This window comes from Sturnus vulgaris, chromosome 7 (genome assembly GCF_052056855.1).
Source record: "Sturnus vulgaris isolate bStuVul1 chromosome 7, bStuVul1.hap1, whole genome shotgun sequence".
Taxonomy (NCBI): domain Eukaryota; kingdom Metazoa; phylum Chordata; class Aves; order Passeriformes; family Sturnidae; genus Sturnus; species Sturnus vulgaris.
Genome location: NC_142249.1, coordinates 30,158,969 through 30,184,203, shown reverse-complemented (window position 1 = coordinate 30,184,203; position 25,235 = coordinate 30,158,969). Strand labels below are relative to the sequence as shown.

The window sequence follows — 25,235 nt, the reverse complement described above, 5'->3', positions numbered from 1 at the left end:
ATATCATGTTCCACAAGCAGCAAAGTCTAATGACTAAACTGCTAAACAGCCACGTCTTTCCTCAGCCACTTCAAACTCCCATCTCACTGCAACTACCATGATATATGGACATGATGGCCCTGCAGGCTGAGCCTCACCCTTTTTAACCCTGACCAGGCCCTGTATCAACAAATAAGTTTTACAGAGCTTTGTTTCTTCACCTGTGAAATGAGGAAATCTGTGCTTACTCGTCTTTGTTAATATTCTTTTGTTCGTGTTTTGTAAATGATATTACAGAACATTTATCCCACTGAGGAGCACTGTGCAAATTATTTTTAAAGTTCCTGCAAAGTACACTGCGTAGGATCCATAAAACAACACTGCTTTTATCTCTCTCTCTGCACGCCGCTCTATCTCCCGCCTTAGCATAACAAAGAAGACGATGTTTAGGGGCATCAAAACAGATTTTTCGAGGGTAAAAGAACAACAGCCGGTGGCTAAATAAATGTATGTGGAAAAGGAGTAACCAAAGCGGAGGAGATAGATTGGTGACGTCTCAAGTAAATCTCCAAGTTTTCCAAACTAAACATTCTTGGAAACTGATATTCTCACTCTCCTAAATCACTGCTCCATGGCTGGAAATCCTGCTTCCAGAAAAACATTTGGTGCTGCTTTTTGTGCAGCGAGGAATGTGAAGAATAAAAATCCTGCAGCCCCATGTTTTTGTTGTGGTTTCTACAAAGCTGCACTGCTGGGAAAACTCAATGGAAAGCGCAGCTTTCTGCGGCTGGAATTATTTTTTCCAGGCGCACATGCAGAGGGCTGTGCAGGCAGGGCTGGGCTCCCCCGGAACACGGGCAGGGTGTGAATGCGGAGTCAGCCACTCACCCACGCGCCGCTCCATTTCCTGCATTTAGTGAGTGGTCTTTGTTGGAGCTGAAAGGCTGCAGCTGGGCTGGAGGATACAAGTTCACCAGGGGTTATTTAGCTCCAGACAGTCTTCATAAAAGCACAAGTAAGTCAGAGCAAACTTTCTTTTTTTTTTTTTCCTCTCTCTCTCTTTTTTTTGCCTCCCCCAAGCAATGAACTTCTGAACTCTGCCATTGCGAGTCGAGATATGACAGGACAGTAGAGGACTGCTAATTTGCGTTTCGCTGATCTGCACAGCCCATAACTCACACAAACACACGCACAGCAAACACGTTTCTCCATACTTCTCAGAAAAGATTTAATAGTGAAGTGTACGGCCGAGGTCTCCTGTTACTTACACAGTTAAGTTTTCCAAAACACACAATACTTCTACTATATCTGAAAACAGCTAATACTTTTAAAGTACTCCATATGCATCAAGCCCGGGAAGAAAATACATTAGGTGATGTATTATCCTTTCTTTTTTATTATGGACCTTTGCTTCATTGCTAATGAGTGGAACTAAATCGCTCTTACAGCTGTGAGCAAATTCACACGGGGCGAGTTTCATAAAAGGGAAAGCTCTAAAATAGTGAGGTCGCTAAAGCAGAAAGGGAATAACTCAGACATTTCTGGTTTATTGATCACCTGCTTACAATGCTTGGGTACCACCATTAAGCTCCTATCCAAACAGTGACCTTCCAAAGCAGATTCCCTAACTGAGATCTCCTCCAGCAATACTCCAAATCTTAATGGCACTATACAGCTTTATCAGCAATATGTGTAAAAGAGGTGAGGAGCTCCCGTCACAAGAGATTTCCCATGGAAACCATCACTGGTTGTCCACACTGGAAATGTCTGTGGCTGTGCATCAGTTAGAGGTAACTGCTCATGGGGTGGGTCAGAACACGGCTTCTTTCCTCAGCAGCTGTCCAGGAAGACACTCAAACTCCCCAGCTTCTGCTCCCAGGAAACTCCACCTCATGCTGCCTTCTGTGCCTGGGAGCTGGGATGCCCATCCCAGGCTGCTGGCAGGAGCACAGAGCTTGTGAGAGCTCCAGGAATCCAAGCTCCACATGAAGGTTAAGGAGGGCTTTAAGCCCTCCTTCCCTGGGAGTGGGAAGTTGGAGCAGACAGCTGTTCTCTTTCATTTCAGAGTAATCAGCTAAAACCAGTTTTGGGTTTTGTTTTTTTTTTCCTTCCAGAGGAAAAAAACGTATGGAATTTCCTCTCTGTGAGACCCTCGTAAGAGCTCTGTTGGAAAACTGAGTGAATTTTCCCAAAATATTTCCCCCAAAAGCAGAAATGTCAGTTAGCTCTAATTATATGACAATTCATTTCTTGTCAGACAACCAAATTTGAGATCCATCTTATCCTTGGGCAAGTCCCTTTACAACCTTTTTCTGCTCCCCTTAGTCAAACACAAGAAGTTCCAAAGACTGAAGAATCCTGGATGTGAACTGCCTGAAGAGAAGGTGGTGATTCATAACACAAGGGAAAATGTGTGATAAAGCAGAGGAGCTTATCCCAGCTGTTGAAAGGGATGTGTAGAAATCCATGCAAGATTAAAATGCCAGGTTTCCATTTTCTTTGGATATTCAAAGGGAGAGATGCAATCTTTGCGTCCTGCCAAACTCTAGCCCAACAGGAATATGTGCAGTTGTTTTGACAAACTGCAGCTTACTAGAGAAAACTTAATTTTCACATCATAAACCTTCCTTAAGCTGGCTTCAGGCTTCATATTTGCAAAACCTCAGCTACAAAAATGTTATTCAAAACCAGGAAAGTTTAGGGACACCAGCATAATTCTGTGTCTGAACCACACCTCCAAAATCTAAAGCTTGGTTCTGCAGCTCTCAATCTTCCCAAGCAGCACTTAAGCCATATGGTCTAACCAAGACCCATGTTTCTTTTCATTGCATGTTACATATATATAATTAAACCCTTCTGGCTCAACACAAACCAGAGTTTAAGATCCAGTTTGATCACTACCAGAAGTTCTCTCCTCCTCTCCCTGCTCCCATACACACATGGCCCTACAACAGCTATCAGAATTTATGGGTTAAACCATAACAGAGGTAGCCCAATTCAGGGGTCCAGCACTGGTTGGTTGGTAATTATTCCACCTCTATTTCTACATTCTAAAGGGAGTTTTAGTTTAGTGTAAGTCCCCAGCCTGCTAGCTCTGGAAGTCATTTGCAGACACAGTTAATCTGTGGTGGAGCAGGTTAAGGCACCTCTAGACTGGGGCTGGCCAGTCCAAGGTAAGCCAGTACTGGGCTGCCCAACCTCATGGGTGAGCTGCCAGGACACTGCTAAACCTGCCTTATTACTTGCTCAGAGGTGCTGGAGTTGCACCTCACCCCACAGCACACACCAAGGGAACCCATTCCCAGCACTGCCCTTTCCTCCTGGCCCTCAGGAGAGACGTGGAGGACACAGCTCAGAATTACAGCCACTCAGTTTCCCATCTTGTCAGAGAAAAGTGACAAGAAATGATTCATCCAGAGTGGACATACTGCAAAGACAGCTGATTTTGTGGACATCCTAATAAATCCTGGAAAATTTGTTCTGCATTAGAATATAGGATCCTGAAATTCTGGCAGACCTTAAGCCACTTCTGCAGTGGGACAAAAGTGGGGACCATGAAGCAGTGGTGTAATTCCCAGGACAGGGAGCAAAACATCCCCTGACACCATTATCAGGTGTCCTGATAACCCTGACTGTCCATCTGTGACTCAGCTTCTTAACACAAGCATCTGGTACATAATATTCAAGCATTTCTTTAAAGCACTTTGAGACACATGGGAGAAAAATACTTGTATGGGTGTTGATGAAAAGAAAAAACATCCCTTAGCCCTCCAGTCACTGCTAGATTTGTTGTGAAATGAGAATGCATAAGGGAAAAAATTCCATCACCTATGGCTGGTACCATCTCCTCAGTTTTCGAAATTAATGTGCAAAGTAAGTTAATGAACTATGTAGCTCTAAGCATAAGCTGGTTCATCTGTAACCTATGGCAGCTAACAATAAATAAAAAAATAAAAATAAAATAAGTTTTGCCAAGGAAAATAACTGAAACTGTGATATAAGACTTTTCTTGGGAAAACAGAATACAAAAGTTACTGAGAACCATGTTAGAACCCAACACATCAGAAAGCAACAACAAACTCTGACAAGTCAGAGCACTTCCTACTCTAAGAGGTAAATAAAATAAACTTCTGTTGACACAATGCACCTTATGACAGAATTACTGTTCCATTGCTTATTTATTCCTTTTTAAAACCCCATACTTGGCTTCCAACAGATCTTGCGGAAAGACATCTTATTTATACATAAACAAAAATAAGGTACTGTTAGCATATACTGCATGTATAGAAGGCCTAAATCCACTCTTATGGAATGCTTAAACTCAAAATCAGAGGTAGCACATAGTTTTTACATGAAGTTACACGGACACTGAACTGTAGCACGTCAGCAGCACTTGGGAGTCCTGAAGCCATTAGCTGAACACAGGGAATTTCTCCTATGGAAAGCTTACATCTGTGCAGACCAAACTAAAGAGCTTTCTTTGAAAGCTGGAAGAGATTTCACTGAAAGCTAAATGAACATTATAAACATTTACTCTCAGAGGCCCACAGTGCTGGGCTGAGGAGCAGGACTTGCAAGAGATAAAGGCAGGGCAGGAGTATGGAGTAATGAAGGATAGATGGAAAATGTCAAAAGGCAGTAGAGAAACTCTTCAACTGTCCAGTAAAATTAGTAAAAAAAAATTCCAGCTTTTAAATGCTGCTGAAGAAAACGAACACTGTGTTTTAAGTCAAAATAATCTGATTCCATTGCCTGGCTTTCATGCACACACGTTTATGTTTTCTCATATTGTAGAAGGAAAAGAAAGGCATGTTCCTTGCACTTGGGCTGACTCCCTCCCTCACTTTTGGCTTCTCCTCATATCCTGCCAGAAGGAGGGTTTGGGTGCTGATCTGTCCTTTTCAGGGGCAGTCAGTGAGACATCTGTTTCACAGCAGGGGGAGAGCAGCAAAGGCCACGCACATCTGAAACTCCTTTGCACTTCCTATGGGGAAATGTAATGAGATAAACTACTGCTTTATTAATCAAACATCCACAGCAAATTAATCCTTCCACTGCACAAGCTGGCTCAAGATTTTTCATTGCCCTCAACAGATAAGGAGGGAGGGCAGCCTTTTCCTTTCTTAGACTGATAAAAAAGTATGCTTACTGCACCTTATAGTCTGCCATGCTGCACAGGCTGGCTCTTGCAAGCCAGGGCTTCTGGGAACTGGATTTCTGCTGCTCCTGCTGGAACTTCACGGCTCCCACCCATCTCCCTGGCCCTTCAGCTGCAGGTTATCGACTCAGACCAATAAGGCTGAGAATACTCCAAATGCTCCAGATCGTAATCCAGCCCTGCTGTGAAGTAAAAACTGGCCTGGGCTGCTATGGTGACCCCAAAATTTGCAGCAGCTTATTCTGTGGTACCCTTTCTCCCCATACACTTCCCTCCAGGTGCTCCAGGCTTGGCTTTGCAAAGATGTCTTTCACCAGCAAGGTTCAGAGGAGTTTGCAGCAACAGTTAAAAGAAACCTGACCAGGTTTACACTGTCCTCTTGAGGAGTGCCTGCCTGGAAAGTCTGCCTTGTAAATGGGTTGGGGCATTACTAATAGAGGTGCAAAAGTATCATCAATCAGCCTCCAGGAAAAAAAACTCCAGTGATGTCTCCTGCAAATGCTATTAGAGACCCCCAGCTGCATAATTAAAATTCCTTTTTAAAGTGGCCTCAGAAATAACGTAGGGAGGATAACTGATACTCCCATACAGCAGTGAAACCATACAATTTTTAAAAAATAATTCTGGAGTCATACTGACATAAATGATTTATTTCTGCTGGATGGAAACCACTTAGATTAAGGTGGCAAACTTGAGGTAGCTTAGTGGTTATGCTGCTCTCCTGAGACGATGGGGCCTGAGCACACATCCACTCTTGGTCTGGATGTGAAAAGTGGTTCAAAGCAAAGCTCTCCTCTCCAGGAGTGTACTCTCACCACAGCCCTCAGTAATGGGAATGCAATGAGGACACAATTGTTTTGACATTTCCCCACATACAAAATTGCCCATGAAAATAATCCACCAAATTAATCCAGTTCTGAGGAGACCAAAACTGCATTTTTCAGCAAGAAAAATATTCATCCCCATGCAGAGGAGAATGAAACCCTTCAGCAGTTCATTCTTCCCACAGACTGAGAGAGGATATAATTCAGAAATCTCCCTGAAGCATGTGGACACAGACCTCTTCAGGGACAGCACGAGCAATACAAAACGCATTTAAGAACAATTATAAAAGACACTTTCAGCTCGTCTCATTTATGCTCCAAGAATGCCAGTGCTTTAAAGTTTTCTGTCCTCCCTCTCTTCAACAAAATAGCCAAGTTGCCAGTGCGTGCTAAGTGTTACAGCTGCATTTGTTTCTTTATTTACATCAATCTGCCATCTTCCCCATGCTACCATTTTAGTTGAGATACCTAACTTGATTTACACAATTTTCTAATTTAGCCCTTGTAGATTAGGAAAAGGAAAATGCATTCCAGAGTCACTATTAAGTGTAAAGAGCAGAGAAATGAACCTTTCCTCATTTACTGTGGAGGACATTTTAAAATCAGAGACAATGCAGTGTGTTCTGCCAGTAGGAAAGTGATCCTCTGACCTTAGTTTGCATTTCAAGTGAAGTGAAAAGCAGAAGAAGAAATGGGAGTTTCTAACGAAAAAGTTAAGGTACAGTACTGTAGATTTATAAAAGATCATAGACCATCCCATCAATGGGATCTTGTTTGTCCTGATTTCTTTTCAGCAAAGTGGGAGATTTCTTGGTGCAGAGCTGCAGGGTAAGTTTGATATATATTCCATAAGTGAACTAACCCCCAAAAGGTAACACTACAGCATCTGGATGGGAGAAGCGTGGGAGGTAAAAGAAGGTCCTGATCAAAGAGCAGACAGTAATGGCCAAGCTTGCCATGCCATCAGGGCAACCTGGCCTAGCTGTGGCTCAAGAGGATGCTCACACTCCTGCCCTCGCCTCGCCACAGCACCAGGAGCTGCTGTGTCACACCCACACATGGTGCATGTGTGGAGAGGCACAGCAGCTTTGGTGTATGGTTTGCATGCCCCTGCATCAAATACATAAAACACAAAAAGCATGATTTGAAACTGTCCTTAATAAAGACTCTGGAAAACTCTGGCTTCTTAAGCAAACAGGGTTGTACCCTAAACAGTGAGCAACAGGACTACTGCTGGAAAAGCAGCCCATGGCTTAATACATCACACTGTCAAAAAGCTTCTCCCATTATTCAACTGAAATTTGCCTTCTCTTAAATTTCATCCCATTACTTCTAGTTACACCCCATTGTACCATTCTAAATAATTCTTCATAGCCTTGGTGTTTACACCCTTCAGATATTTGTAGATTTATATCTCAACCACCCCATTTGTCATCCTTTAGCCAAGTTATCTATATTCAGCTCTTTCGGTCTTCTCTTGTAAGTCAATCCCTCAAGCTCTCTTGTTACTTCTTTTTTTCTCCTGAACTCTCTCCAATTTGTCAATCTCTGTTGTAATGGAGTGAAGCAGACCTGAATGCATTAACTTTCTGCAGTTGCCAGTGCTGTGTCCTCAGTCCCATCTGCTGCCTCAGCGCAGGACAAGCAACCAAACCTTTTTTTTGGAGAGGTCTTTCTAGGTTACCAAAAGCAGCAAATTTGCAAGATCTTCATGCTCAGTTATTAATTCCAGAAGACCTAGGTATCCAAATAGATGCTGCATCCTGGATGTCCACTCCTCTGGACTTTTTCCCCCAGATAATCTAGGTGTTCTTCCTACTTGAATCCCATTTTGAAGTGTTGTGCTGCTTCTTGTATGGTCTGCACAAGTCACCTTCACAAACACTGAGTCTGCCCACCACACTGCTTCCAGACTCAAGGGTTTATTTCTCCATCCAGGATGGAGAACTCCTTCACCATCATTTCCACCAGTTTACCAGGTGCCATCACAGAGCATTCCTGTGATTTTCTGATTCCACCAGAGACTTTCAGTTCAACATGTAATGTGACGCCAAACCTATGCAGTGACTGGTGTTACAAACCTCTGTGCTAAACCAATTGTTCTGCCTTCTACAACAGCCCAGATGATCACAGAAAACACAGTGCCCTGCAGGACCCCAGTGCAAAATGAAGCATAAACAGATGACATTCCTCCAACATGTGCATCTCCATAAAGCCAGCGTTGTTCCTCCCTGTCCTGTGAACATGTCCTGCTGCACAGCTCCTTCAACAAAACTGTCTGGACAAATCAAGAGGAAGACAGCTGAAAACAGCTGACAGGGGTGAAAACCACAACTAAACGGGTTCTCAGTTGTGCAAGCACAAACCTCACAGCAGGACAAAGGCCCTGGAGAATAACCCTGGGAAGCAGAACTGGTGGCTGGCAGAGGTGCTCAAGTCCCCTCTGGTGACAAGGGCAGACCTCTTGAAGGGAAATGAGCAAAGGCACATATGACTTCAAACTGAAGAGCTGCCTTTCAGCTTTCCTGGCTACTGCTGGTCTACCTGGAAGGAGACTGAGTGCTTTTCTAGACTGTGCTCTGATTTGTGTGAACATCCTCAGTTTGAGAAGATATCCCATAAATCTACAGTTCAGGCTTACAGCAGATGGGCACTCACTTCTCTTCAACACATTCACTCTGTCTCATATTAACACCATGTCTTCACCACATGATTTTTTTAAGAGAAAAGCTATTTTGCATACCTATTAAAAATAGTAATTTTCCTCCCTAATTGTAACTTTCATGTAGCATCTAAAATCATCAGGTCACAGTGCTGCAGAAAACCATCTAGTAAGAACTTAGACACACTCTATTATAAGCATGAATGATTCATTCTGCTTTTAAGATTACATATACACTCAAGTTATTATAAAGCTTAGCTTTGTGCAAACAACAACAAAGGAAAAGTCTTTGAAAACTGTGAAAGACAGTGAGGTCCTGAAGCCATGTCAGAGATGCATTCAAAGCCAGGTGGGACCGATCAGCTCCAGTTCAAGGCCTCTCTCCCCAGAGCAGAAAGCATGGTGGGGAAGGACAAAAGCTGACCCCTCAGGGAACAGCTATAAAAAGCATCCAAAAAACACACAGCAAGCTCTGGCAAGAAGTTTGCATTTGCCATCACTTAAATTAACAGCAAAGGAATCCCCAGGAGGGAGGAAATTTGGACTCTGTCCAACATGCAAGTGTGCTCTGTGAGGAGCTGTGGGGGGAAAAAAAGAGCCACAAACAAGCACTGTGGATTCAGAGGAAACCAACACAAACTGCCAGCAACTCTGAACCCTTATAAAGGGCAGGAGCTTGGCTCGACTACACTGACGGGTATCAGGAGAGAAGTTTATTGCAGATGATCTCAAACAGAATTGCCACTGTCAGCTTTCCCTGAACTGTCTTTAGAAAACAAAAACTTTTATATTTTAAAAAACCCCAAAAAGTTATCTTAAAGTATCTCAAGAGTTTATGAAAAATGAAACAATCAAAAATATCACAATTGGCAACATAACTAAGGTAACACTGAGAATAGTTCCCTTGCTATCTCACATGTTGAGTTGTTATCAATCCCTACACCACGTGCAGGTCATGCTGACTTCCAGAAGACTCAAATCCCAGTCAGCACTAATTTAGCTTCTGACACAAAGGATAACTGCTCTACTCTTCCATAATGGCCTAAAGAGTTATGATGTATTCTGGATTAAGTCCTTCTAAAACACCTAAACAGATGGAGTTTTTTACCCCACAAAAGTCGTTATTAAGTTAAGAAGTAATTTGGCCATGAACATTAAACTTAAGCTAGTAAATCAAATAACATCTTTCTAAAAGCAGTAAAGTGTTCAGAACTTAATCCTTTTAATTCACTGTTTATCCCCTTGGCACCTAGACTATTTTTATTCTAGTCACTTTTACCATAATAAGAAGTTAATAAAAGAGCACAAGTAGTCAGACAAGTTGCAGAACTAATGAAGACTGGTTTCCTACAGGTTTGGTGTCTTACATCCCTTCTTTCCCCCACAGCATTTTCCCAGATGCCACCAGGTTATCTGTGCATCTGTCTCCTTGGGGACTCCTTCATGGCCTTTAACTACTCGTGAGCCAAGTGGCTGCTTGGGAGCTAAATGTGGTTTTGTACCAGCCCGCAGGTCTAGCAGAGCAGAGAGCTGATAACTTCACATTTCAGCCTCCTCTTCTATTGGGGCATTGGCTCTTCTGCTAAAGAGCAATGAATTTAAGGCAAAGATCTCCCTTATAAAAATAGACAGTGAAAGTTCTATGAACTTCCCACATAGTAATGCAATAGTTTTTATAAGGTAATCCACACAGGCATTGTTACGAACTAGAACTGTAATATATGCATGTCCCACACATGCACTGCAAGTAAGGTGATCTTGGCAGGCCACAGGAAAGGCTCCCTCAGATAAGGAAGGGGCAGGGAAAGCATTGCTTTCTGAGAAGCCTCATGGGAAATAATCAAACTTACAACAAGTTCTTTCATAAATCAAGGGGATCAAGTTCGAGATAGCTTCTCATGTGCCACCATGACAGTGTTACAAAGGAAAGGTCTGTCCCAACTATGCAAACCCCAAGCATGGTGGACATTTCCAGTTAATAGCAATTATCTTGAAAAGGTCCTGCCTACTATGCAGCTAAAGCACAGGGAAGCACAGTGTGTATCACTGGCTGTGGAAGGCTGCAGGGTAAGTCACCATTCCGTTCCAGCACAACCTCTGGATGGTTTCAAGGCATAGCTCCAGATCTAACACATTAGTACAAAAAGGTCACAGGGGTCCACATGAGAGGGAACTGGTAACACAAGGCAGGAAGTGACCTCCTGGTCTCACAAAGCAGTCATCACTCACTAACTCTTGGCCATGAACCTGGGATACAAAGAGCAGCCATGTGCCTTTGGTGAGGGGGCCAGAGCTGCAACATTTCCTGGTATTTCTAAAGGATGGAGCTCTGGATCCTGAAGGAGCTGGTGGATGAAGTGGCTAAGCCACCATCCACCGTATTTTGAGCAGTGGGCGAAGCTCCCACTGACTTTAAGAGGGGAAACATAGCACCCATTTTTCCTCCCCAGAGGCATAAACTATAGAGTCAGCTCAGTACACAGGACACACTCTACCTTAGGCTGGTGGTCCCAGCACGGGCACTTGCTGTGTCCCTGCAATACTTCTACCACTACAACACAGCTGGGTTGCTGAGTCCAGCTGAGCACTGCAGCTCCCCAGGAAACACGAGAGACTGGTGAGGGAGGAGGTCCCAGAAAAGCAGGAGCTGCCAAATTGATCTGTCAGAGACACAGTCTGGTGGAAACCCTGCACTCACGTGGGATGGTGCCAGGTTTCTTTCTGAATACAGTACACCTCATCATTCAAGCATCACACTCATAATTATACCTAAACGTGAAACACAAACTTTCTATTAATGTTTTCATAGAAAACCAATAAATCTTTCACTTCTACTGAAAAGAGAATTACAAGCCCAACATGCTCAAGATACAGGCTGTGATCCAGCCTTTCAACATGGATTCAAATCTAAGCTTTTGTGTACAATAAGTGAGGAGACTCATTCAGACCCCAGTATGACCAGTCCACTTGCAAACTGGGACAATAGATGGCACACCCAGCACCTAAGCTCATAGGCTGGTGGAAATACCACCTGCAATTACAAACTACAGTTGAATGCAGGTGTTTTTGCACAAATCCCGTTCATGGCAGTGTTAAAAAAAAAACCACAAAAAAACCCCAACAAAACAAGGAAAAATACAAATGAAGTATGATGAATTTTCAGCGGCGGTCTAACTAACACACATAGGTGTGATGCATGTATGATCCCTTGCACCATCTGCTCTGGTCTTCCCAGCCCTATCCTTTATCCTAACATTACTCCTCAGCAGTTTCTTATTTATCAGAGATGTGATCTGAAGTTCTTCCACTGGACCAACTCAACGCTCTTTTCTGCAGAAACCCAAGCAAGCAGTGGCTTTCCCAAGCAGCCGTTGTTTTTTTTTCCTGGTACGGTGAACTTAATAGAGATGTCGAGCACAAGTGCTGGCTGCTTCCTACTCCTGCTGAAATTGGGAGCAGACCTCCTGCAAGGAGGCAGCCCCAGGGAGCAGCTCTAATGCAAAGCAGCCTTCGCCATTCAGGAGAGCCACAGCGCCAGGCGGCTGCTGCCAACTTTTCTGCCACGCTCATCCTGGCACTGCAGATAGGAGGAGGAGCGGCATCCCGTGGCCGCACTGCCGGAGTGACACCCAGGTACTCGAGGGGTGGCTGCACTCTGACCTCCCATCTAAGCACAAGTTGGCCATCAGTGGGAAACTCCAGGGCAAAACAACATTTCAGATGCAAATGCCTTGGGAGCCACGCTCATCGCTGACCGAACCCAACAGATCTGGACTAATTTCCCTTTTCGCTTTCAGTTTACTTTTTGCCACCTCACAGTAAACTGCTTAACCTTGTAGGCAATAAAGTGAGATGCCAGCATGTTCAGCTCATACTACTCACACTATGCTCTAATCCAGTTTGCATGTCCAGTCCTGTCATTAGCTGGAGGAAACATTAATCCAAGACAGTAGAAAAGGAGGAGTAAAAAATTGTTTCTGGAAATGCAATTATTCTCATGGCAAACTGTGGAGGTTTGTTATCTAGACCCACAGCCGAGTTAAACTGAAACATATTATATTTCATGAAAAAAGTTTTAACCATATGTTTAGTCATTTGTGAGCTCTTGATCCTAACGCACAACATAAGCTGCAATAGCAGTGTCAAAAGTGCCTGATTTAAAGCATAAGAGGCAGAGTTACATGAAGGCAAGTTAAAATCACTTCTGCAAGTTTGCTGGCAGAGACCTTCACATGGAGTGACAGGTACAGGGGAACACATCCTGGGGTCTGCACCGGACAGGGGGAAGAGGAAAGTTTATTTCATTAAAAGTTTTTCTGTGAGACTGGCTAGGGGGAAGATGATATGGCTGGGGGGGAAGACTGAGACAGCTAAAGAATAACACATGGTATGCTTTCAAAACATACAGCAACATGTGACATTCGTCTGCAAGTCTGGCGCTGAGGAGCCTGTGGTCTGGCAGCAGGGAGAATTTCTGCTTTTTATTTCTTAAATCATCGCAGGCATTTGAACTAAACCTCCCACCTAATAGTCGGAGGGGAAGAACATAAAATCAGATTTTACGTACTGTACTTTCAGTCAGCCATTTTCTCAGCGGATTTTTATCCTCCAACTCAATTCCCACATCATTAAAGTGATGCTGTCTCTTTAAAACACAACGTGGTGCCGTGCCAAAGCCTGCAGTAAGAATCACTGGCACCAAAACAGTCAAAGCACACAGCTTAATTCTCTACTTAATAAGACAATTAAAGAAGAGTATTTGGATACAGCAGTCTGCAAGTACCAACACAGAGCACTGATGTCTCCAAAGGCATGTTGATCTGAAGGCTTTATCAGAAAGCATCTGTCACAACCAGATGCCATCAACACCTGAGAAAAGTGTGAAATAAAGTGGGTTAATGTAGCTGTGATACGCACAAAAGCTTGCACGGCCCAAGTCCCTATTTGTGAGCATTTAAGAGGGTGCAGGATAAAGTGCCCAGATGTAAAATTGCTCATAGATCAAAATAAATTAGAATATATGTATACAGCTACCTTTGCTAAAAATACAGTCTTGGGGAAATTACTCAAATTACAATGGAATTAAAAGTGCTGCATATTTTGAGTATTCACTGCCATAATCATAGAAAGGCTTAGAGCAAGGCTGTTTTTAAATACCTTGCTTTGACAGATGCATTAATACACATGGATGAATTAGGGTACAGAGACTAACACAGGCACCAGTGATTGCTCATACAGAGTCTCTTGACCATATCTGCCTCTAAGTTTCCAATCAAATAATTCTCAGATGTCATCTCCTAGCAGGATTCATCCTGCAGAGCTGAACCAAAGCTAGAGAGAAAGATAACAGCAGCGATATATGAACTAATTAGTCATTTGATTAGCTGGCAAGAAGACAAGGTCCTGCAGTTCTGTGACCTAAAAATGCCACTGATGACCTTACAACTCCATCTCAAGGATGTCTGGAAATCTGTAACCTCCAGGGAGAGAGAGAGAGAAATGGGTGATGCCTAAACTGCATTAGCTCATATGAGATGTTGAAACAGCACAGACATTAAGCCGAGGATAGGTGTGACATTTGAAGCAATCAGCCAGCAAAAGAGCACCTGCAGCACTGCACTCTGTTTGAACTGCTGCACCAAGGACTCCCAGTCCAGCCTACATGGGAGGTTTGTGGGATGAGTGGTTTAGCACACCCAGAAAGCACACCAGGACTACAGACCTCATCCTAGCAACCCAACAACACATGGCAAGAGAGGAAAAAATAAACCAGATCAGAACCCCCCAACTGCTCCCCCTCCGTTAGAGCAGGGCTAACAGCCTGCTAGTCCCAGGTGGGAGCCCCTGGGCTGCACCACACCAGGAGAAAGGAGTGACTGAGGAAAGGAGAGAGAAGTCACTTTGAAGGAGACATCCTGAGTGGGTGCCTTCTTCACTTCCACTGGAGCATCCTACACTTCACTGGAGATCTGATTCTGGTAAACTCCGTGAATGCACTAGCTATTCATATGCAGTAACAGGAGGAGGGAGTGGGATGATGCCGGGAGGCCCCCTTAAACTGAAAAGTTGCATCTTCAACAGAAGGAAGAAGACACCAAAATAACCAGGGTTAGGGGTCCCAAGTTGTTTTGTGTCCCCTTCCTCCAGCCTGACAGCTGGAGCATGTCATCACCTGACTGCACCAATGCACTGAAAGTTCCCAGCCTGATCTGAGGCAGTGCCTCCCTGGAAAGCCACCAACTGAGAAATCCACAGTGGCCAGAAATGGGCCAGCCCAAAGCGGGCAGCAGAAAGCAACACCAACTCACAAGCAGTGAGTTCCTCTCTGCCAAGAAAGTCCATCTCATCTCTCACCTTCAACAGCTTGGATGGAGTCTGATTTTTGGGTGTCTCTCTACCCTGAGAAGAGATTGAAGGAAACAAATGCATTGGCAAAGATCCCCCTGCCATCTGCACTTTGGAATGCCCTCTGGAACGGAGAAGAGGAAGATCCCTCACCCTGCATACTCCTGGGAGAATGGTGCAACCTCCAGCAGCTGCCAGCACTGCCCTGTTTCATCCCCATCCTCTCGACACAGATCTAGACCTGCCTTTCACCGCCCACTTCCTCTATGTGCTTTGTCCCAGAGGGATAAACTCACCTCCAGCATCACTGCATATCTCAGAAGAAGTCCAACACATAGTTTAAATTTTACAAAGCCCTGCTAGAGGTCTTGGAGTAAAATACAGTAGTAGGAACATTTTCTCAAATAGAAAATGGAGATTTAGAATGCTGCAGGGTCTCTAAAAAAGTCCAAGCTTTGCTGAGATAATGCAACCCCAATATGCACAATGTTTTCTCTCCTCATTCCCCTTTCTCTGAAAAAAATGGGAAAAAGACCCCAACAGCACACACAATAAATCAAAGAATAAAAAACTGGCCATGGACATGGTTCAGTAACACATGTGCTGTGCTCAGCCCTGTGTTCCCTGACAGCCCTCAGAAGCAGAGAGCAAAGTTAAGAATCCAGTTACTGCAGTTACAAAGAAATTTAAGGTTTCCAAATCTGACTTATTGTGAATTGAAATAGAACCTCAAAATGCTGAAATTCTCCACAAAAGGAATTCTAAAACAATCACTTGGAGTCCACTGGAAAAGAATTATATTGCTACTGTATTTCCTACAATGGAATTTATACTTTAAAATTCTAAACAGAAACTTACTTCAACACAAAGCCTGTAAAACAATGAATTAGACTCTCAGAAAAATCCTCCATCTCTTTTTTCTGCTATTTTTTTACAACACTGACTTGGTTTTGTAGAAGATTTTAGTGTTGATGACGCCAGATATTGGAATATGAGTCCATCAACGAGTCCTAGTCAGGAAATACCAAAGCTGGGGTTGCCAAAGCAACATAATTAACTTGATCACGGTACATACACTGTGTGCCACTTCCCAAATGGCTCTTTAACACCCAGCTAAATCCTTGGCTTGAATGGCCATCCGAATGAACTCCTCTGAGTTCCTCAAGAACACAGAGCAAAAAGGAGAAGTTGTCAAAATCACTAAAAGCCAAGTACCACTCTGCTCCCTGGCCAATGGTCCCCTGGGCTTGAAGAGGTCAAGGAGCAATTCTTGAGCCTACTCCCACAACTACGAACTGCAGGAATCACAGAAAAACTTGCATTTTGTAAAGATTCACTTTTAATTCACTGTTACCAAATTTAAGAGGTTTGATTCTTTTATGGCATTATCAGTGAAATTACTCCCTCTCACACGGGGAGGCCTGAATGCTGGTGCTAAACCTTGATCCCAGGGCCACAAACTTCAAAACCTGAATATGCTGTCACTAACTCAATGTGTACAATGTATCAAAAATAAGAATCTGTCTGTTCATTTGGAAAAAAAAATAAAGAAAAGTAAGAAACAGGAAAAAAATTGAGTGATGGGCTTTCAGCCTGTCATCAGACCACTGTGACCTCAATTTTTGAGAAATAAAGTCAAAATCTATTCTTATCTTCAGAGATTCAAGACGTATTTATGTGTCAAACTTTCTCCCCCTTGTCCTTAGCCTTTGGGAAGCACACTAAAAATTATATCAAAGCCTGGAAACCCTGCGATCACATTCGCATTCACCTTTGACCCAGGATGCCTCCAGCTCTCACCAGCTCCTCAGTTCATCCTCACCGTGCAGCAAAGGCAGCAGGTCTGGGAGCAAACTGCTCAGGATGAAATAAAGGCCACTCTGCATAGCAAAATCCTGATCAAATTCTGAAGGCAAAAAACTTTTCTTCGGCAGTGTTCTGCTTCTTTGTATCTGTGAAGGATATTTTACCACCGTCTTCCTCTCCTTAGATACAAATATTTGATTATTCTCTTTGAAATGTCTCTGTAACATCTACAGGCATAGGATGCCGAATGCAAACACTGATTGATTCTTTCTTAGCCATCAAATGTGCTTACACAGCAACTATACACAGCAAATGCACACAAATCTCACATTTCACGTTTTAAAATATGAACATGCTGTGTTGGTTTTTTTTTACTCGAACATAATGAATGAGCTTAAATATTAGAACTTGAAATTATTAAGTAAATCATGGCACCTGTAAAGCTTTTATTTGCATAACATTAATTCATGATGGCATGTAAAACAAATTCATCACTCTCACTATATTGTAGTCTGATTTATGTTAGAATTGGAAAAAATAAAAATCTTGAGCACAAAATTATGTTGACAAGATGTACGTGCTCTTGGAAGCACAAGATTTTTTTTTTTTTTTTCTGAAGCATCAAAACAACTAAATTATGGGAAAGAGGGCTGGAAGAAAGCATCTTTAAAAATGAATAACATACTAGCGTCACACATACACACTCTACAGTTATTAATGTCAAGCATGGTGAAGATACTCTAGAAAATCATTACCATTCATAGCTACTAACAGCCATTAAATTTCAATCAATTCAACTTAACACAAGTGTACTTCAGCAGCCCTTACAGTTCCTTATAGAGGTGGCTCAGAAAGTCCTGTCTGACTTATTGCATTGTCCCCCGCACAAAGGGGCATTGCTGAGCATTGCTGTGAAAAGGAGCGATCTTGGCGTTGGGAGCTGATGCTCTTTTAACACCGCTGCAATCAACAAGACCTTGCTTTTAAAGACAGCGTGATAAAGGGCTCTAATAGAGCTCCTCAGGTCAGCATGGAGGGGAGCAATACACTGATTCTAGCTAGGAATGCCACTTTCCAAGCTGAAAAAAACTACATGGTGAGATGTTTTCAAGGGGTTTTCAGTTAATTTTAAGCGACAGACTCAACTGCGTAACGCAATGCTAAACTATTTCCAGGTGATCCGTTTGTTTGAATAGAATATAATAACTAAATATACAGGACATTTAAACAAAACAGGATTTAACTTCCAGAGACTGGATATTTTAAGCTCTTAATGATGAATATAAGCCACAACACTAATATTACAGCATCGCCACTCCACAACTGCATTTCTAACACGGGAAGTTTTTGCACTGCCATCGCAGGAATTAAGCTGTGCAGCTGACCATCCCTTGCACATTCTGCAAAGGACCAGTTGGTCCCCTGCTGGGGGTATTTGCCACCCCATAGCAGGGGTGAGTGGCTGTGACCACAGGTGCTGGTCTCAGAGGGGCTGGACCCACACTGGCTTCCACTGTGCAGTGGAGCATCCCAGAGAAGGTATCTTCCTCTGGAGAGATTTCATTAGTTTCATGTGAATGAGTCATCTACACTAAAATCCTACATTTCACAGGGGATAGAAGATTTTTTATTACTATTTCTGCCCCCACCCCCCTAGAAGCCCAGATTTTTCCAGCATGGTTCATTCTGCTGGGCACCAAGTCCTCTCTAGATTTGCAGGCAGTTCAAGCTTGCAAGTGTCTACTCCTACAGAACACAAAGTCACTCCTTTCACAGAAAACCAGATGCAGTCACAGATGTGCCATCACTGTAGCTGAAATTACAAGCTCAAGCCCAGAGTCCCTTTTGTGGCTTTTAGATCATCCCTTAGAAGTATCGGGATTGATGCTACTAGTCATTAGGAGAGTATTTAGGACTATTCTACAAAACTCTATGGTTTTGCTTCCCCTGGGATTTAGGCTTAGCATTTAACATGGGATAGCTATAAAGTTCTTTAGAATCAAGAAACATCCGAGTAATCTCTCAGGTAGATATATGCTTCATTTTAACTCATTTCCCTACACTTACAAGCTGCACTAAATGAAATGAAATTAATGTTAAAAGGGGCGTTTATTGAAAAATCTTCCAGTGACAGGTTCAGAAAGTGCCAGAGTTCAAGTAAATCGTTCCATGGAAAATGTTAGCAAAGCTTAATCATACTGGAAGCCACATTTAATTACAGCTTTTTAAGTCCATCTGGGAAAAAAGAAGCGACTTAAATATGTCACCTGAGATGATCTAGATACTGAAACTATTTGTAAGTTAACAAAAGCATTTGCATCACAAAGCGCTCTGGGGCAGCACCACGGCAAAGCAGATGTGTAATGAACAAGGATCACAGCACCAAAACAATCAGGACTGTAAATAACTACTGCTAATCTGCAATCATTTAAATTTGGATTTAATTGCTAGGCAGCAAATACGTTTAATTCTTGAAGAGGTAAATGCTCTGCGGAATACACACTTAAAGGTATTTAGTGACAGAGGCACCACAGTCAAGAATCCAAATGCCAGGAAGGCAGAGAAAAGCCAAGGAGCAGAGGTGGGGCTGCCATGAGTTCACAACTTTAAACAAACTTTTCCCTGGAAGAGAATTAATAATGTGGCCATCTCACTGTACATACTGTAACTGCTCCAGGAGTGACACAATGAGGCACATGGGAGGCAAGAGGGTAGTGACTATAGAACAAAATTCAATCTAGTGGCTAATGAATAAAAAGTTCCTTTTATTTCTCAGCTGTTTTTGGTTCATTAAATTTTCCACAGATTTACACAGAAGAAAACGTGATCAATAAACCTTGACAAAAGTGAACATGTGAAAAAGGCGAGAGAAAGGCACAGGAAGATAAAAGTGATATCCCGATCACAGATTTCAGAGGCAGATGACCAGAGCTCTGGGCTGCTGAATAATCTGAATAGACCATCATTTCTTTACAGCCTTTTACTTTCTTTTCCCTGACTGTTGGAACTCTTCATTCAATACAATAGTAAATGCACTAAAACTTTTTTTCTTATGCTAATGGTCGGAATCGGGTGCTCACAGTTAAAACACACTTCCCACCAACTTGTTTTCTTTAAAAAAAAAAAAAAATTAACCTATTCAAGTTAAACTAAAATGTCAAAGACAGCTTAAGGCTTACTCTCACCATTCCTCAAAATTAATGGTTTTCTCCCCAGTAGATACAAAAAGAAAAGACTTGAATAAGGATAAAGCTGCAAGACTCTTTTCATATGAAAAAGAACACTTAGAAAGTAAAAAGAAATACATCCAGTACAAAGATCCTGGTACCTACAGTTCTAATTTGTATTGTTTCCTCTTAGAATATTTATAATTGCAGAAAGGTGACAGCCAATCACAAATAATTGTGAAACGATGAGAAAAGATTCACCAGTGACTAATGTATTTGGGCAGTCATGCCCATGACAGTATCAGAAATGCTTCCACTCATTACAATAGAAGCCCAAGGGAGCCTATTTTCAATTTTTTTCTAATTTGAGTGTCCACTTCCAGGCACCGAGGCCTCTTTTTGCTGTGGTACTGAACATTCACAAATCTCAAACAATTTTTACAGCTCTGACCTTCTGAATTAAAGGACAATTTTCCTGTTCCCTTTGTGCAACACATTTCAGCTTCAGTGTATTTGGGTTCACTTTGTTTACAAGAAGTTAATATAGGGTGTGGTTTTACAGTAGCCAAGAGTGAATGAACAAAAGTTCTGTGGCCTCTCCTGGACTACACACATCTAACATGTATTCACTCTCAATTGGAACTGGTCTGTAGAAAATTTGACCTGATTACCCACCATTTCCATTCCAGACACTTGTTCACAAGGGAAGCCTGCAATTTTGCCTCTTGAATTATCAAGATTGCCATGCAAGACACAATTCTCGTTCCTTTTACACCAAACACCAGTTAGTTTCTAGAAGATGCATATATATGTGATCTGCTGTATACACAGGTCATGAATTGTGCATATTCCATGCATACACACAATGTGTGTACGTATATGTAGATATGCACGGGCACACATGTATTATTTGCCTAACACAACCCCTTCTTGCTGTCATTCACACGAGGACTCAGTCTTTGCTGTTATTTTATTTAGTGTTGTATTAATTAATTCCCAAACACCTACAGTTATTTCACTTTTCTTTAAAAGGGTCCTGGCAACAGAGCTGAAGCAAACCCTAAATACCACTTAATGCTTTGTGGCAAGTTGTCCAAATGTGCAACTGTTTAAAATATTTACCCAGGTACATAAGGGGGTTGTGCAGCTCTCGAACAATGCCCTGGAATCTTTCCCATCAGTAAGAAAGCGGACAAAAAGCAGAGACCGCTTAACCTCAATGCCTTAGCAGCAAGTGAGAAGTGCAAATATTGCATTTCTATAAAGCCCTAGAAGCTTCACAGAAATGGAGTGGCAACTAATTAGTTTGATGCTATAGTCACATCTAATGTTCCTAAGAAGCTTCTTTGAAAAAACTCACTGCCTTGAAATCCTTGGCCAGATTATTAAGTGGAGGCTTTGTGATGGGGCAATAGATAGGTGTTTGCTCCACAAATGCATACAGATTTTGGTGACTGCTTACTGAATCCACTGCCTTCACTAATCTGCACTGGAAACTTCACTATGAACAGAGCACTTCTCAGAGTACAAAAGCATGAAGTATCTGTGTACCTTTCAGACTACAGGGCAAACAACTGGCTTACAGTAGGCCACCAAAAACAGGGGCAGGCAGTTAACCAAGTGTCTTCCGTACTTGCAAACAGAGAATGAGAATAATGCAACTGCTATTAGGCCATATGCTCTACCTTATTCTTAAATAAAAAAAAAAAAATGGGTCCAGAGGACTGAAAATTCAAACGTTCTAAATAGAAATAAAGTATAGAGATCATGAAAAATATATTCTCAAGTCAGACAAAACTGTAGGGACCACATAACCCTTTCTGTATACAGCTGATCACACAGACCCAAACCCTGTGCAGCTTCTATACAACTGTGCCACTAAAAGGGAAGTTGTGGTATAAACTTGTAAGATCATGAGAATCGCAGAAATCATAACCAAAATTGGTTCTCTGACATAGAAATTCAAACTGGTTTTTAAAACAATGACAAAAATACTGCTCATTATATATATGCAGCCAGAAGGCTGCCTTTTCTAAATGTGACTTCAGTGTGACATTTGGGAATGCAAGCTGCTATGTATTGGATGTCTGAGGTCAAGTTCTGTTCTTTTTTACCCAAGTATAACCTGGAGCAGCTTCAATGAAATTATGCTAGATTTATATTGACATATGCATCTACTTCAAATTCTTCTATGGCTCTAATTTTTCTCTAATTGAATGACCTAACACAAATAGTATTTGTCCATCTGTATACATCCCCTTTGACACACTGGGGGAAAAAAAAGAAAGACATTGAAAGGAAGTTGGAAACAGTCCTCGAGATCTGTTTTCCTTTGAAGAACAGCAGTTGCATTTCTGGGCACTTCAAAGTCACATACTTTAAGCAACAGCAAGATTCGAGATGAAGTGAATCTTACCTCAACTTGCTTTAAAAATCAACTCTTTCACAAACACACACCAGAGGCTGGATATACACATACCTATAGATTAACAAGTTCATCTTCAGTGAATCAGGCACTTTTCAGTGCTACAGATAGGTCATGCTTTCAATCAAATGACAAATTTCCAAGAGTTGTTTACAGTGGAGAAGCCGTAATGAATTTCATTTGCTTCTTAAAAGTTGTCAGTTTTGCAATAACATTCAATACCACATTTTTATTGCAATTCAAAGTTTGACAGGTGCCACCATTTCCTGAAGTTCCAGCCAAAATACAAATTACCATATCCACCCATCAGAAAAGCTGAACCAAACCAATTCACCAACCGTAGTTGCTGTATGCAGCAATTATCATGTAACTCAAACATCCCAGCAGCATTAACAATTATTTAATTATTTAGCAAGATCCTCTTTTCCAGATGAATGTAGTTTCTTTTCTAATGAAGCTAATTTTATTAGGTTTAGAACTAAAAAAGAACCAAAACAAAACCAAACCCAAAAAGACCTCCGAAGTTTTTCTTAAAGCAAGGTAGCTAAAACAAACAGATAAAATCAGCAAGTCTTATAACAAATCAGTCTATTCCACTTGTGTGTATTTTGAATTTCATGGCTTATTTACTTAACTTTTTTGGCACCAATTCCACAGCACATGCCAATACAATATTTGTTTAAATGCTGTTTTATGCACATGCTAGTAACGCTTACTTTCAAATTCTTGTACATCCCAAGAGCCTCAGTTGGAAAAAAAAAAAAAAAAGAAAGAAAGAAAAAGAAAAAAAAAGGGGACTGGTAGGGGGTGGACAAGGTTTTACAACCAGTGTCTTTATCTGTGGCCGTAAAAATATAAACGCCATACGCCAATAAAATGCTAATTTCAGTACGCACGAAGTTTTCCAGCACCTGGGGCAGTATGAAATGCGAGGGCAGCTATAGGAAGACACAAGTTTTGCTGGGCTGGCCCGGCCGGCTGTGACCCCCCGCGCCTGGACATTTGGTCACCCGGGCCATGGAGCGGGGGCCGAGCCGGTCCGGTCCCGGTCCCGGTTCCGCCGAGGGGCGCCGCTCGGCGCGCACCGCGCCTAAGCCACAGCTCCGGCCCGGGAAGTTTTGAAGCCCTGGCTGCAGGTTAGCTAAATGAATAAATAAATAAATAAGCCCGTAAACCTCGGAAAAGCCGGCAGCAGGACCACCGATAAATCACCCTAAGCCCCCGCGCTGGAAAAGTCAAGGTTTCCCAGGAAATGATGGCAATCACTTGAGGCAGAAAAGGCATCTAGATGAGCCTATCTCCCTCCCCTCCTCCCTGATTGTTTTAAAGCCACCGAGTCCGGGGGAAAAACTCTCAACTCTCTAAGTCCTTAATAGGATTGGAGTCCGGGTCTCTCCAAGCCGCTCCTCATCACACAGGGATCAAGTTGCAGCAGGGAATTTTTTAAATTCCTCAGCAAATATACTTGTCGAAAGATTGCCCCTCCCGGATGGGGGGATGACAAGGAGGAGAGGGGGCAACTTCATTTTTCTTCTGAAAAAAAGACAAACTCAATGCTGGCTTTGGGGGAGCCCTGCCGTCTCTTCGGGACCCAGGGCAAGGCGGTCCCGGCAGCAGCCCGGGGCTGGGACTGTCACCGCAGCCCCCGGGAAAAACAATGGCCATGGAGGCACGGTCCCGGAGGGATCTGGACGGGGAAAGGGGGGGACACAGCGGACACACTCGCGGCCCCATCCTCCCCGCTCACCTGCGAGCTGGGGGGGACACACGGGACGGGCCCCCCTCGGGCACCCGCTGCGAGGAGAGACCCTCACCAAATCTGTACCCTCCCTCACACACACCCCCCACCGGCGCAGGGCAGCTCCAACCAAAGCGGGAGAAGAGGAGGAGAAAAAAAAGAATAAAAAGCACAATGAAAAGACACAATAAGCATCAACTTTACCCAAAAAGCGGAGCAGCAAGTTTTCAGCAGACGAGCGGTTGCCGCGGAGCAGCGCTGCTCCTCCGGACCCCCATCATAAACTTGGGGGAGGGGGGCGTGGGAGGGACTTTCCCTCCGTCCTTCCCTTTTGTGCCTCTCCCCCGCTCCGCTCCGCTCCTCGCCAAAAGCTGCCGCGGATGCCGGCGGCGGCGCGCTGCTCTGGGGCTGCTGCCGCGGAGCAGCTCCGCGGAGGCGGGCGGGGAGCGAGGGAGGGCTGGGAGGGCCGGGGGCGGCGTGCAGAGGTGCGGGGCTCCTGCTGCCCATCCGCCCGGGCCGCCGGCGGGACACGGAGCGCACACGTACACCCACTTTATGTATATAATAGATAACACACACGCATGCATGCACACGATGGATGAAGTTGAGCAGCCTGCAGGAAGACGCTGGAGCGCTTTCAAGCCCTGACACAAGAGGAAAACTGGCTCTAGGGTCTGTTTTCCCTTCCACCCGCCCTTTAAGAAAAAAAAAAAAGGGAAATCTAAACCTTCCCACCCTTTTGGCGCGGGAGTAGCGCACCGCTCCGGATCTTCTCCCTCCTCCCCCCAGCCCCTTTCATCCCGGATCACCCCCTCGCCTCGGCGAACCGCACCATTTGGGGTGCGGGGCTTTCCGTGGGGCGCGGTGGGATCCGCTGCGCCAGCCCGGCCCCGCCGGGAGCCCCCGCACGCCCCGCTCAGCTGGAGCGCATCTGCAGCGAACCCACACGATCCCCCTTGCTCGGGGAAAGCCTCCCCCTCCTCCCCGAGCAGCGCAAGTTTGGCCTGTGCAGATTCGCTCGCGCAGAGGCGGGGATGGAGCTGGGGGTGGTTTTCCTCCAACTTTGGTGGTTGCTTTTTCCCCGCGAGTTTGCGCCACTTTTTCAAGCCCCCGCCGCGGCAGGGCTGGAGG

The 25,235-nt window shown here is 43.6% G+C and overlaps 1 protein-coding gene across 1 annotated transcript in view; it reads right to left on the bottom strand.

Moving 5' to 3' along the window:
• GLI2 (GLI family zinc finger 2) overlaps positions 1 to 24,440 on the bottom strand; it is a 188,547-nt gene extending 164,107 nt beyond the window's left edge. The window contains exon 1 of the mRNA XM_014871742.2: positions 24,309 to 24,440. The gene's annotated coding sequence lies outside the window, so the exon portion shown is untranslated. The remainder of the gene's footprint in view (positions 1 to 24,308) is intronic.
• Positions 24,441 to 25,235: the final 795 nt, after the last annotated feature.